This window comes from Heptranchias perlo, chromosome 13, assembly GCF_035084215.1.
Source record: "Heptranchias perlo isolate sHepPer1 chromosome 13, sHepPer1.hap1, whole genome shotgun sequence".
In the NCBI taxonomy this organism is placed as follows: domain Eukaryota; kingdom Metazoa; phylum Chordata; class Chondrichthyes; order Hexanchiformes; family Hexanchidae; genus Heptranchias; species Heptranchias perlo.
The window spans coordinates 57506421-57518740 of NC_090337.1; the positions used below are offsets into that span (position 1 = coordinate 57506421).

Consider the following 12320-nt stretch of genomic DNA (forward strand, 5'->3'; position numbering starts at 1 on the left):
ACTTTTTCCTCAGCGATAAGATTTCAAATCACACTTCTCCTTTCCCACACAAAAAAGGCAGCACACACAGAAAATTACATTCTTACCCTACCTCCATTGCTGCATTCCACATTGCTTTCTAGTATTGTGGCTTTCAATCCCACTGCAGACAGTGGTGTTACTCAGATAAAAGGGCACCAGAGTCATAGAATGAAACTTCTTCCACACAAAGGCTGCTGATTCTGCTCCGTTACTCAGGGAATTACTTCCAATGCTACTTCTGACATTAACAGTTTGCCAGAAAAAGACAGCAGAGCCAAGCAATTCAATCATCAGCACGTAAAAGTTGCCAGAGTTCATGACTTTGTAGGCCGGGCCGTTCAGGTGGCAGTGCTCAGATTAATGCTTAAGGCCAAGGGCACAAGACCTGCAGAGTGGCTTGTTTCCCCTCACAAAGTTTGGTAGTGCCTGGTGATTTTCTGGGGAGCCGGGCTCCAAATAGCACTTGTCACATCAAGTAAATGTATTGTGAGAAAAGGAAAGGCACGAGAATGAGAGGCTGAAAAGTGCTGCTTGGAATCAATGTTGGATTGTGGTTTGTTTTCGAAAGGCTTGTGTTTGAATGCAGCTGTGCTGCTTGTGTTTTGTCAAGTTGAGAAAGCAGAAATGTAGGCGAGGACGATGGTAAGGGACAGGTTGTAAAATACGGGTTTTGTGAGAAATATATGTGTATGAATGTTGGTTTCACTGCAGGGATGCTCAACTTTATGACTGACACTGCCTGAAAAGTCATAGAAGAAGAGCGAATGGTGCGTGTTTTGTGTTTGCATGGGAGGAATCAGTGCCAGGCAGCTCAGTAAGGGTACAGATTTTGGAGGACACGCTTGTAGCATTGCACAGTCAGGATGGCCGAGTGGTCTAAGGCACCAGACTCAAGGACTGTTTATCCTTACCTTACTAAAGGTTGGTGAATTCTGGTCCCTTTCTAGGGGCGTGGGTTCAAATCCCACTTCTGACATTAGCTTTTTTTAATCCACGCAAATGCCGTCAGCGTCAAACTGCCTGCTCAACTCTGCTTCAATTTGCATGTGGCCGCTTCAAGTGCCTCAGCGGTATTGCCATTTGCCCACAAAAGCGAATTAGATCAGTACTTGAAGGGAAAAAATTTGACGGGCAATGTGGAAAGGGCAACGGATTGGGACTAATTGGACAGCTCTTTCAAAGAGCCGGCACAGGCACGATGGTCCGAATGGCCACCCTTGTGCTGTACCTACTATGATACTATGAAATGAAAGGCACCACTCACACAATGACTTCTTTTCCTCACAAAACTTGCCACATTCTAACTTTTTCCTCAGCGATAAGATTTCAAATCACACTTCTCCTTTCCCACACAAAAAAGGCAGCACACACAGAAAATTACATTCTTACCCTACCTCCATTGCTGCATTCCACATTGCTTTCTAGTATTGTGGCTTTCAATCCCACTGCAGACAGTGGTGTTACTCAGATAAAAGGGCACCAGAGTCATAGAATGAAACTTCTTCCACACAAAGGCTGCTGATTCTGCTCCGTTACTCAGGGAATTACTTCCAATGCTACTTCTGACATTAACAGTTTGCCAGAAAAAGACAGCAGAGCCAAGCAATTCAATCATCAGCACGTAAAAGTTGCCAGAGTTCATGACTTTGTAGGCCGGGCCGTTCAGGTGGCAGTGCTCAGATTAATGCTTAAGGCCAAGGGCACAAGACCTGCAGAGTGGCTTGTTTCCCCTCACAAAGTTTGGTAGTGCCTGGTGATTTTCTGGGGAGCCGGGCTCCAAATAGCACTTGTCACATCAAGTAAATGTATTGTGAGAAAAGGAAAGGCACGAGAATGAGAGGCTGAAAAGTGCTGCTTGGAATCAATGTTGGATTGTGGTTTGTTTTCGAAAGGCTTGTGTTTGAATGCAGCTGTGCTGCTTGTGTTTTGTCAAGTTGAGAAAGCAGAAATGTAGGCGAGGACGATGGTAAGGGACAGGTTGTAAAATACGGGTTTTGTGAGAAATATATGTGTATGAATGTTGGTTTCACTGCAGGGATGCTCAACTTTATGACTGACACTGCCTGAAAAGTCATAGAAGAAGAGCGAATGGTGCGTGTTTTGTGTTTGCATGGGAGGAATCAGTGCCAGGCAGCTCAGTAAGGGTACAGATTTTGGAGGACACGCTTGTAGCATTGCACAGTCAGGATGGCCGAGTGGTCTAAGGCGCCAGACTCAAGGACTGTTTATCCTTACCTTACTAAAGGTTGGTGAATTCTGGTCCCTTTCTAGGGGCGTGGGTTCAAATCCCACTTCTGACATTAGCTTTTTTTAATCCACGCAAATGCCGTCAGCGTCAAACTGCCTGCTCAACTCTGCTTCAATTTGCATGTGGCCGCTTCAAGTGCCTCAGCGGTATTGCCATTTGCCCACAAAAGCGAATTAGATCAGTACTTGAAGGGAAAAAATTTGACGGGCAATGTGGAAAGGGCAACGGATTGGGACTAATTGGACAGCTCTTTCAAAGAGCCGGCACAGGCACGATGGTCCGAATGGCCACCCTTGTGCTGTACCTACTATGATACTATGAAATGAAAGGCACCACTCACACAATGATTTCTTTTCCTCACAAAACTTGCCACATTCTAACTTTTTCCTCAGCGATAAGATTTCAAATCACACTTCTCCTTTCCCACACAAAAAAGGCAGCACACACAGAAAATTACATTCTTACCCTACCTCCATTGCTGCATTCCACATTGCTTTCTAGTATTGTGGCTTTCAATCCCACTGCAGACAGTGGTGTTACTCAGATAAAAGGGCACCAGAGTCATAGAATGAAACTTCTTCCACACAAAGGCTGCTGATTCTGCTCCGTTACTCAGGGAATTACTTCCAATGCTACTTCTGACATTAACAGTTTGCCAGAAAAAGACAGCAGAGCCAAGCAATTCAGTCATCAGCACGTAAAAGTTGCCAGAGTTCATGACTTTGTAGGCCGGGCCGTTCAGGTGGCAGTGCTCAGATTAATGCTTAAGGCCAAGGGCACAAGACCTGCAGAGTGGCTTGTTTCCCCTCACAAAGTTTGGTAGTGCCTGGTGATTTTCTGGGGAGCCGGGCTCCAAATAGCACTTGTCACATCAAGTAAATGTATTGTGAGAAAAGGAAAGGCACGAGAATGAGAGGCTGAAAAGTGCTGCTTGGAATCAATGTTGGATTGTGGTTTGTTTTCGAAAGGCTTGTGTTTGAATGCAGCTGTGCTGCTTGTGTTTTGTCAAGTTGAGAAAGCAGAAATGTAGGCGAGGACGATGGTAAGGGACAGGTTGTAAAATACGGGTTTTGTGAGAAATATATGTGTATGAATGTTGGTTTCACTGCAGGGATGCTCAACTTTATGACTGACACTGCCTGAAAAGTCATAGAAGAAGAGCGAATGGTGCGTGTTTTGTGTTTGCATGGGAGGAATCAGTGCCAGGCAGCTCAGTAAGGGTACAGATTTTGGAGGACACGCTTGTAGCATTGCACAGTCAGGATGGCCGAGTGGTCTAAGGCACCAGACTCAAGGACTGTTTATCCTTACCTTACTAAAGGTTGGTGAATTCTGGTCCCTTTCTAGGGGCGTGGGTTCAAATCCCACTTCTGACATTAGATTTTTTTAATCCACGCAAATGCCGTCAGCGTCAAACTGCCTGCTCAACTCTGCTTCAATTTGCATGTGGCCGCTTCAAGTGCCTCAGCGGTATTGCCATTTGCCCACAAAAGCGAATTAGATCAGTACTTGAAGGGAAAAAATTTGACGGGCAATGTGGAAAGGGCAACGGATTGGGACTAATTGGACAGCTCTTTCAAAGAGCCGGCACAGGCACGATGGTCCGAATGGCCACCCTTGTGCTGTACCTACTATGATACTATGAAATGAAAGGCACCACTCACACAATGACTTCTTTTCCTCACAAAACTTGCCACATTCTAACTTTTTCCTCAGCGATAAGATTTCAAATCACACTTCTCCTTTCCCACACAAAAAAGGCAGCACACACAGAAAATTACATTCTTACCCTACCTCCATTGCTGCATTCCACATTGCTTTCTAGTATTGTGGCTTTCAATCCCACTGCAGACAGTGGTGTTACTCAGATAAAAGGGCACCAGAGTCATAGAATGAAACTTCTTCCACACAAAGGCTGCTGATTCTGCTCCGTTACTCAGGGAATTACTTCCAATGCTACTTCTGACATTAACAGTTTGCCAGAAAAAGACAGCAGAGCCAAGCAATTCAATCATCAGCACGTAAAAGTTGCCAGAGTTCATGACTTTGTAGGCCGGGCCGTTCAGGTGGCAGTGCTCAGATTAATGCTTAAGGCCAAGGGCACAAGACCTGCAGAGTGGCTTGTTTCCCCTCACAAAGTTTGGTAGTGCCTGGTGATTTTCTGGGGAGCCGGGCTCCAAATAGCACTTGTCACATCAAGTAAATGTATTGTGAGAAAAGGAAAGGCACGAGAATGAGAGGCTGAAAAGTGCTGCTTGGAATCAATGTTGGATTGTGGTTTGTTTTCGAAAGGCTTGTGTTTGAATGCAGCTGTGCTGCTTGTGTTTTGTCAAGTTGAGAAAGCAGAAATGTAGGCGAGGACGATGGTAAGGGACAGGTTGTAAAATACGGGTTTTGTGAGAAATATATGTGTATGAATGTTGGTTTCACTGCAGGGATGCTCAACTTTATGACTGACACTGCCTGAAAAGTCATAGAAGAAGAGCGAATGGTGCGTGTTTTGTGTTTGCATGGGAGGAATCAGTGCCAGGCAGCTCAGTAAGGGTACAGATTTTGGAGGACACGCTTGTAGCATTGCACAGTCAGGATGGCCGAGTGGTCTAAGGCGCCAGACTCAAGGACTGTTTATCCTTACCTTACTAAAGGTTGGTGAATTCTGGTCCCTTTCTAGGGGCGTGGGTTCAAATCCCACTTCTGACATTAGCTTTTTTTAATCCACGCAAATGCCGTCAGCGTCAAACTGCCTGCTCAACTCTGCTTCAATTTGCATGTGGCCGCTTCAAGTGCCTCAGCGGTATTGCCATTTGCCCACAAAAGCGAATTAGATCAGTACTTGAAGGGAAAAAATTTGACGGGCAATGTGGAAAGGGCAACGGATTGGGACTAATTGGACAGCTCTTTCAAAGAGCCGGCACAGGCACGATGGTCCGAATGGCCACCCTTGTGCTGTACCTACTATGATACTATGAAATGAAAGGCACCACTCACACAATGATTTCTTTTCCTCACAAAACTTGCCACATTCTAACTTTTTCCTCAGCGATAAGATTTCAAATCACACTTCTCCTTTCCCACACAAAAAAGGCAGCACACACAGAAAATTACATTCTTACCCTACCTCCATTGCTGCATTCCACATTGCTTTCTAGTATTGTGGCTTTCAATCCCACTGCAGACAGTGGTGTTACTCAGATAAAAGGGCACCAGAGTCATAGAATGAAACTTCTTCCACACAAAGGCTGCTGATTCTGCTCCGTTACTCAGGGAATTACTTCCAATGCTACTTCTGACATTAACAGTTTGCCAGAAAAAGACAGCAGAGCCAAGCAATTCAGTCATCAGCACGTAAAAGTTGCCAGAGTTCATGACTTTGTAGGCCGGGCCGTTCAGGTGGCAGTGCTCAGATTAATGCTTAAGGCCAAGGGCACAAGACCTGCAGAGTGGCTTGTTTCCCCTCACAAAGTTTGGTAGTGCCTGGTGATTTTCTGGGGAGCCGGGCTCCAAATAGCACTTGTCACATCAAGTAAATGTATTGTGAGAAAAGGAAAGGCACGAGAATGAGAGGCTGAAAAGTGCTGCTTGGAATCAATGTTGGATTGTGGTTTGTTTTCGAAAGGCTTGTGTTTGAATGCAGCTGTGCTGCTTGTGTTTTGTCAAGTTGAGAAAGCAGAAATGTAGGCGAGGACGATGGTAAGGGACAGGTTGTAAAATACGGGTTTTGTGAGAAATATATGTGTATGAATGTTGGTTTCACTGCAGGGATGCTCAACTTTATGACTGACACTGCCTGAAAAGTCATAGAAGAAGAGCGAATGGTGCGTGTTTTGTGTTTGCATGGGAGGAATCAGTGCCAGGCAGCTCAGTAAGGGTACAGATTTTGGAGGACACGCTTGTAGCATTGCACAGTCAGGATGGCTGAGTGGTCTAAGGCGCCAGACTCAAGGACTGTTTATCCTTACCTTACTAAAGGGTGGTGAATTCTGGTCCCTTTCTAGGGGCGTGGGTTCAAATCCCACTTCTGACATTAGCTATTTTTAATCCACGCAAATGCCGTCAGCGTCAAACTGCCTGCTCAACTCTGCTTCAATTTGCATGTGGCCGCTTCAAGTACCTCAGCGGTATTGCCATTTGCCCACAAAAGCGAATTAGATCAGTACTTGAAGGGAAAAAATTTGACGGGCAATGTGGAAAGGGCAACGGATTGGGACTAATTGGACAGCTCTTTCAAAGAGCCGGCACAGGCACGATGGTCCGAATGGCCACCCTTGTGCTGTACCTACTATGATACTATGAAATGAAAGGCACCACTCACACAATGACTTCTTTTCCTCACAAAACTTGCCACATTCTAACTTTTTCCTCAGCGATAAGATTTCAAATCACACTTCTCCTTTCCCACACAAAAAAGGCAGCACACACAGAAAATTACATTCTTACCCTACCTCCATTGCTGCATTCCACATTGCTTTCTAGTATTGTGGCTTTCAATCCCACTGCAGACAGTGGTGTTACTCAGATAAAAGGGCACCAGAGTCATAGAATGAAACTTCTTCCACACAAAGGCTGCTGATTCTGCTCCGTTACTCAGGGAATTACTTCCAATGCTACTTCTGACATTAACAGTTTGCCAGAAAAAGACAGCAGAGCCAAGCAATTCAGTCATCAGCACGTAAAAGTTGCCAGAGTTCATGACTTTGTAGGCCGGGCCGTTCAGGTGGCAGTGCTCAGATTAATGCTTAAGGCCAAGGGCACAAGACCTGCAGAGTGGCTTGTTTCCCCTCACAAAGTTTGGTAGTGCCTGGTGATTTTCTGGGGAGCCGGGCTCCAAATAGCACTTGTCACATCAAGTAAATGTATTGTGAGAAAAGGAAAGGCACGAGAATGAGAGGCTGAAAAGTGCTGCTTGGAATCAATGTTGGATTGTGGTTTGTTTTCGAAAGGCTTGTGTTTGAATGCAGCTGTGCTGCTTGTGTTTTGTCAAGTTGAGAAAGCAGAAATGTAGGCGAGGACGATGGTAAGGGACAGGTTGTAAAATACGGGTTTTGTGAGAAATATATGTGTATGAATGTTGGTTTCACTGCAGGGATGCTCAACTTTATGACTGACACTGCCTGAAAAGTCATAGAAGAAGAGCGAATGGTGCGTGTTTTGTGTTTGCATGGGAGGAATCAGTGCCAGGCAGCTCAGTAAGGGTACAGATTTTGGAGGACACGCTTGTAGCATTGCACAGTCAGGATGGCCGAGTGGTCTAAGGCGCCAGACTCAAGGACTGTTTATCCTTACCTTACTAAAGGTTGGTGAATTCTGGTCCCTTTCCAGGGGCGTGGGTTCAAATCCCACTTCTGACATTAGCTATTTTTAATCCACGCAAATGCCGTCAGCGTCAAACAGCCTGCTCAACTCTGCTTCAATTTGCATGTGGCCGCTTCAAGTACCTCAGCGGTATTGCCATTTGCCCACAAAAGCGAATTAGATCAGTACTTGAAGGGAAAAAATTTGACGGGCAATGTGGAAAGGGCAACGGAATGGGACTAATTGGACAGCTCTTTCAAAGAGCCGGCACAGGCACGATGGTCCGAATGGCCACCCTTGTGCTGTACCTACTATGATACTATGAAATGAAAGGCACCACTCACACAATGACTTCTTTTCCTCACAAAACTTGCCACATTCTAACTCTTTCCTCAGCAATAAGATTTCAAATCACACTTCTCCTTTCCCACACAAAAAAGGCAGCACACACAGAAAATTACATTCTTACCCTACCTCCATTGCTGCATTCCACATTGCTTTCTAGTATTGTGGCTTTCAATCCCACTGCAGACAGTGGTGTTACTCAGATAAAAGGGCACCAGAGTCATAGAATGAAACTTCTTCCACACAAAGGCTGCTGATTCTGCTCCGTTACTCAGGGAATTACTTCCAATGCTACTTCTGACATTAACAGTTTGCCAGAAAAAGACAGCAGAGCCAAGCAATTCAGTCATCAGCACGTAAAAGTTGCCAGAGTTCATGACTAGTCGGCCGGGCCGTTCAGGTGGCAGTGCTCAGATCAATGCTTAAGGCCAAGGGCACAAGACCTGCAGAGTGGCTTGTTTCCCCTCACAAAGTTTGGTAGTGCCTGGTGATTTTCTGGGGAGCCGGGCTCCAAATAGCACTTGTCACATCAAGTAAATGTATTGTGAGAAAAGGAAAGGCACGAGAATGAGAGGCTGAAAAGTGCTGCTTGGAATCAATGTTGGATTGTGGTTTGTTTTCGAAAGGCTTGTGTTTGAATGCAGCTGTGCTGCTTGTGTTTTGTCAAGTTGAGAAAGCAGAAATGTAGGCGAGGACGATGGTAAGGGACAGGTTGTAAAATACGGGTTTTGTGAGAAATATATGTGTATGAATGTTGGTTTCACTGCAGGGATGCTCAACTTTATGACTGACACTGCCTGAAAAGTCATAGAAGAAGAGCGAATGGTGCGTGTTTTGTGTTTGCATGGGAGGAATCAGTGCCAGGCAGCTCAGTAAGGGTACAGATTTTGGAGGACACGCTTGTAGCATTGCACAGTCAGGATGGCTGAGTGGTCTAAGGCGCCAGACTCAAGGACTGTTTATCCTTACCTTACTAAAGGGTGGTGAATTCTGGTCCCTTTCTAGGGGCGTGGGTTCAAATCCCACTTCTGACATTAGCTTTTTTTAATCCACGCAAATGCCGTCAGCGTCAAACTGCCTGCTCAACTCTGCTTCAATTTGCATGTGGCCGCTTCAAGTACCTCAGCGGTATTGCCATTTGCCCACAAAAGCGAATTAGATCAGTACTTGAAGGGAAAAAATTTGACGGGCAATGTGGAAAGGGCAACGGATTGGGACTAATTGGACAGCTCTTTCAAAGAGCCGGCACAGGCACGATGGTCCGAATGGCCACCCTTGTGCTGTACCTACTATGATACTATGAAATGAAAGGCACCACTCACACAATGACTTCTTTTCCTCACAAAACTTGCCACATTCTAACTTTTTCCTCAGCGATAAGATTTCAAATCACACTTCTCCTTTCCCACACAAAAAAGGCAGCACACACAGAAAATTACATTCTTACCCTACCTCCATTGCTGCATTCCACATTGCTTTCTAGTATTGTGGCTTTCAATCCCACTGCAGACAGTGGTGTTACTCAGATAAAAGGGCACCAGAGTCATAGAATGAAACTTCTTCCACACAAAGGCTGCTGATTCTGCTCCGTTACTCAGGGAATTACTTCCAATGCTACTTCTGACATTAACAGTTTGCCAGAAAAAGACAGCAGAGCCAAGCAATTCAGTCATCAGCACGTAAAAGTTGCCAGAGTTCATGACTTTGTAGGCCGGGCCGTTCAGGTGGCAGTGCTCAGATTAATGCTTAAGGCCAAGGGCACAAGACCTGCAGAGTGGCTTGTTTCCCCTCACAAAGTTTGGTAGTGCCTGGTGATTTTCTGGGGAGCCGGGCTCCAAATAGCACTTGTCACATCAAGTAAATGTATTGTGAGAAAAGGAAAGGCACGAGAATGAGAGGCTGAAAAGTGCTGCTTGGAATCAATGTTGGATTGTGGTTTGTTTTCGAAAGGCTTGTGTTTGAATGCAGCTGTGCTGCTTGTGTTTTGTCAAGTTGAGAAAGCAGAAATGTAGGCGAGGACGATGGTAAGGGACAGGTTGTAAAATACGGGTTTTGTGAGAAATATATGTGTATGAATGTTGGTTTCACTGCAGGGATGCTCAACTTTATGACTGACACTGCCTGAAAAGTCATAGAAGAAGAGCGAATGGTGCGTGTTTTGTGTTTGCATGGGAGGAATCAGTGCCAGGCAGCTCAGTAAGGGTACAGATTTTGGAGGACACGCTTGTAGCATTGCACAGTCAGGATGGCCGAGTGGTCTAAGGCGCCAGACTCAAGGACTGTTTATCCTTACCTTACTAAAGGTTGGTGAATTCTGGTCCCTTTCTAGGGGCGTGGGTTCAAATCCCACTTCTGACATTAGCTTTTTTTAATCCACGCAAATGCCGTCAGCGTCAAACTGCCTGCTCAACTCTGCTTCAATTTGCATGTGGCCGCTTCAAGTGCCTCAGCGGTATTGCCATTTGCCCACAAAAGCGAATTAGATCAGTACTTGAAGGGAAAAAATTTGACGGGCAATGTGGAAAGGGCAACGGATTGTGACTAATTGGACAGCTCTTTCAAAGAGCCGGCACAGGCACGATGGTCCGAATGGCCACCCTTGTGCTGTACCTACTATGATACTATGAAATGAAAGGCACCACTCACACAATGACTTCTTTTCCTCACAAAACTTGCCACATTCTAACTTTTTCCTCAGCGATAAGATTTCAAATCACACTTCTCCTTTCCCACACAAAAAAGGCAGCACACACAGAAAATTACATTCTTACCCTACCTCCATTGCTGCATTCCACATTGCTTTCTAGTATTGTGGCTTTCAATCCCACTGCAGACAGTGGTGTTACTCAGATAAAAGGGCACCAGAGTCATAGAATGAAACTTCTTCCACACAAAGGCTGCTGATTCTGCTCCGTTACTCAGGGAATTACTTCCAATGCTACTTCTGACATTAACAGTTTGCCAGAAAAAGACAGCAGAGCCAAGCAATTCAGTCATCAGCACGTAAAAGTTGCCAGAGTTCATGACTTTGTAGGCCGGGCCGTTCAGGTGGCAGTGCTCAGATTAATGCTTAAGGCCAAGGGCACAAGACCTGCAGAGTGGCTTGTTTCCCCTCACAAAGTTTGGTAGTGTCTGGTGATTTTCTGGGGAGCCGGGCTCCAAATAGCACTTGTCACATCAAGTAAATGTATTGTGAGAAAAGGAAAGGCACGAGAATGAGAGGCTGAAAAGTGCTGCTTGGAATCAATGTTGGATTGTGGTTTGTTTTCGAAAGGCTTGTGTTTGAATGCAGCTGTGCTGCTTGTGTTTTGTCAAGTTGAGAAAGCAGAAATGTAGGCGAGGACGATGGTAAGGGACAGGTTGTAAAATACGGGTTTTGTGAGAAATATATGTGTATGAATGTTGGTTTCACTGCAGGGATGCTCAACTTTATGACTGACACTGCCTGAAAAGTCATAGAAGAAGAGCGAATGGTGCGTGTTTTGTGTTTGCATGGGAGGAATCAGTGCCAGGCAGCTCAGTAAGGGTACAGATTTTGGAGGACACGCTTGTAGCATTGCACAGTCAGGATGGCCGAGTGGTCTAAGGCGCCAGACTCAAGGACTGTTTATCCTTACCTTACTAAAGGGTGGTGAATTCTGGTCCCTTTCTAGGGGCGTGGGTTCAAATCCCACTTCTGACATTAGCTATTTTTAATCCACGCAAATGCCGTCAGCGTCAAACTGCCTGCTCAACTCTGCTTCAATTTGCATGTGGCCGCTTCAAGTACCTCAGCGGTATTGCCATTTGCCCACAAAAGCGAATTAGATCAGTACTTGAAGGGAAAAAATTTGACGGGCAATGTGGAAAGGGCAACGGATTGGGACTAATTGGACAGCTCTTTCAAAGAGCCGGCACAGGCACGATGGTCCGAATGGCCACCCTTGTGCTGTACCTACTATGATACTATGAAATGAAAGGCACCACTCACACAATTACTTCTTTTCCTCACAAAACTTGCCACATTCTAACTTTTTCCTCAGCGATAAGATTTCAAATCACACTTCTCCTTTCCCACACAAAAAAGGCAGCACACACAGAAAATTACATTCTTACCCTACCTCCATTGCTGCATTCCACATTGCTTTCTAGTATTGTGGCTTTCAATCCCACTGCAGACAGTGGTGTTACTCAGATAAAAGGGCACCAGAGTCATAGAATGAAACTTCTTCCACACAAAGGCTGCTGATTCTGCTCCGTTACTCAGGGAATTACTTCCAATGCTACTTCTGACATTAACAGTTTGCCAGAAAAAGACAGCAGAGCCAAGCAATTCAATCATCAGCACGTAAAAGTTGCCAGAGTTCATGACTTTGTAGGCCGGGCCGTTCAGGTGGCAGTGCTCAGATTAATGCTTAAGGCCAAGGGCACAAGA

The 12320-nt window shown here is 45.4% G+C and overlaps 9 non-coding genes across 9 annotated transcripts; all 9 read left to right on the top strand.

Moving 5' to 3' along the window:
- Positions 1–878: 878 nt before the first annotated feature.
- trnal-caa (transfer RNA leucine (anticodon CAA)) lies at positions 879–997 on the top strand. Its single transcript has 2 exons — positions 879–916; positions 952–997. It is a non-coding gene; the product is annotated as a tRNA-Leu (tRNA).
- A 1205-nt stretch (positions 998–2202) lies between these two features.
- Positions 2203–2321, top strand: trnal-caa (transfer RNA leucine (anticodon CAA)). The gene is made up of 2 exons: positions 2203–2240; positions 2276–2321. It is a non-coding gene; the product is annotated as a tRNA-Leu (tRNA).
- A 1205-nt stretch (positions 2322–3526) lies between these two features.
- On the top strand, positions 3527–3645 carry trnal-caa (transfer RNA leucine (anticodon CAA)). Its single transcript has 2 exons — positions 3527–3564; positions 3600–3645. It is a non-coding gene; the product is annotated as a tRNA-Leu (tRNA).
- Positions 3646–4850: 1205 nt separating this feature from the next.
- On the top strand, positions 4851–4969 carry trnal-caa (transfer RNA leucine (anticodon CAA)). The gene is made up of 2 exons: positions 4851–4888; positions 4924–4969. It is a non-coding gene; the product is annotated as a tRNA-Leu (tRNA).
- Positions 4970–6174: 1205 nt separating this feature from the next.
- trnal-caa (transfer RNA leucine (anticodon CAA)) lies at positions 6175–6293 on the top strand. Its single transcript has 2 exons — positions 6175–6212; positions 6248–6293. It is a non-coding gene; the product is annotated as a tRNA-Leu (tRNA).
- A 1205-nt stretch (positions 6294–7498) lies between these two features.
- On the top strand, positions 7499–7617 carry trnal-caa (transfer RNA leucine (anticodon CAA)). The gene is made up of 2 exons: positions 7499–7536; positions 7572–7617. It is a non-coding gene; the product is annotated as a tRNA-Leu (tRNA).
- A 1204-nt stretch (positions 7618–8821) lies between these two features.
- trnal-caa (transfer RNA leucine (anticodon CAA)) lies at positions 8822–8940 on the top strand. Its single transcript has 2 exons — positions 8822–8859; positions 8895–8940. It is a non-coding gene; the product is annotated as a tRNA-Leu (tRNA).
- Positions 8941–10145: 1205 nt separating this feature from the next.
- On the top strand, positions 10146–10264 carry trnal-caa (transfer RNA leucine (anticodon CAA)). The gene is made up of 2 exons: positions 10146–10183; positions 10219–10264. It is a non-coding gene; the product is annotated as a tRNA-Leu (tRNA).
- Positions 10265–11469: 1205 nt separating this feature from the next.
- Positions 11470–11588, top strand: trnal-caa (transfer RNA leucine (anticodon CAA)). The gene is made up of 2 exons: positions 11470–11507; positions 11543–11588. It is a non-coding gene; the product is annotated as a tRNA-Leu (tRNA).
- The last annotated feature ends 732 nt before the right edge of the window (positions 11589–12320 follow it).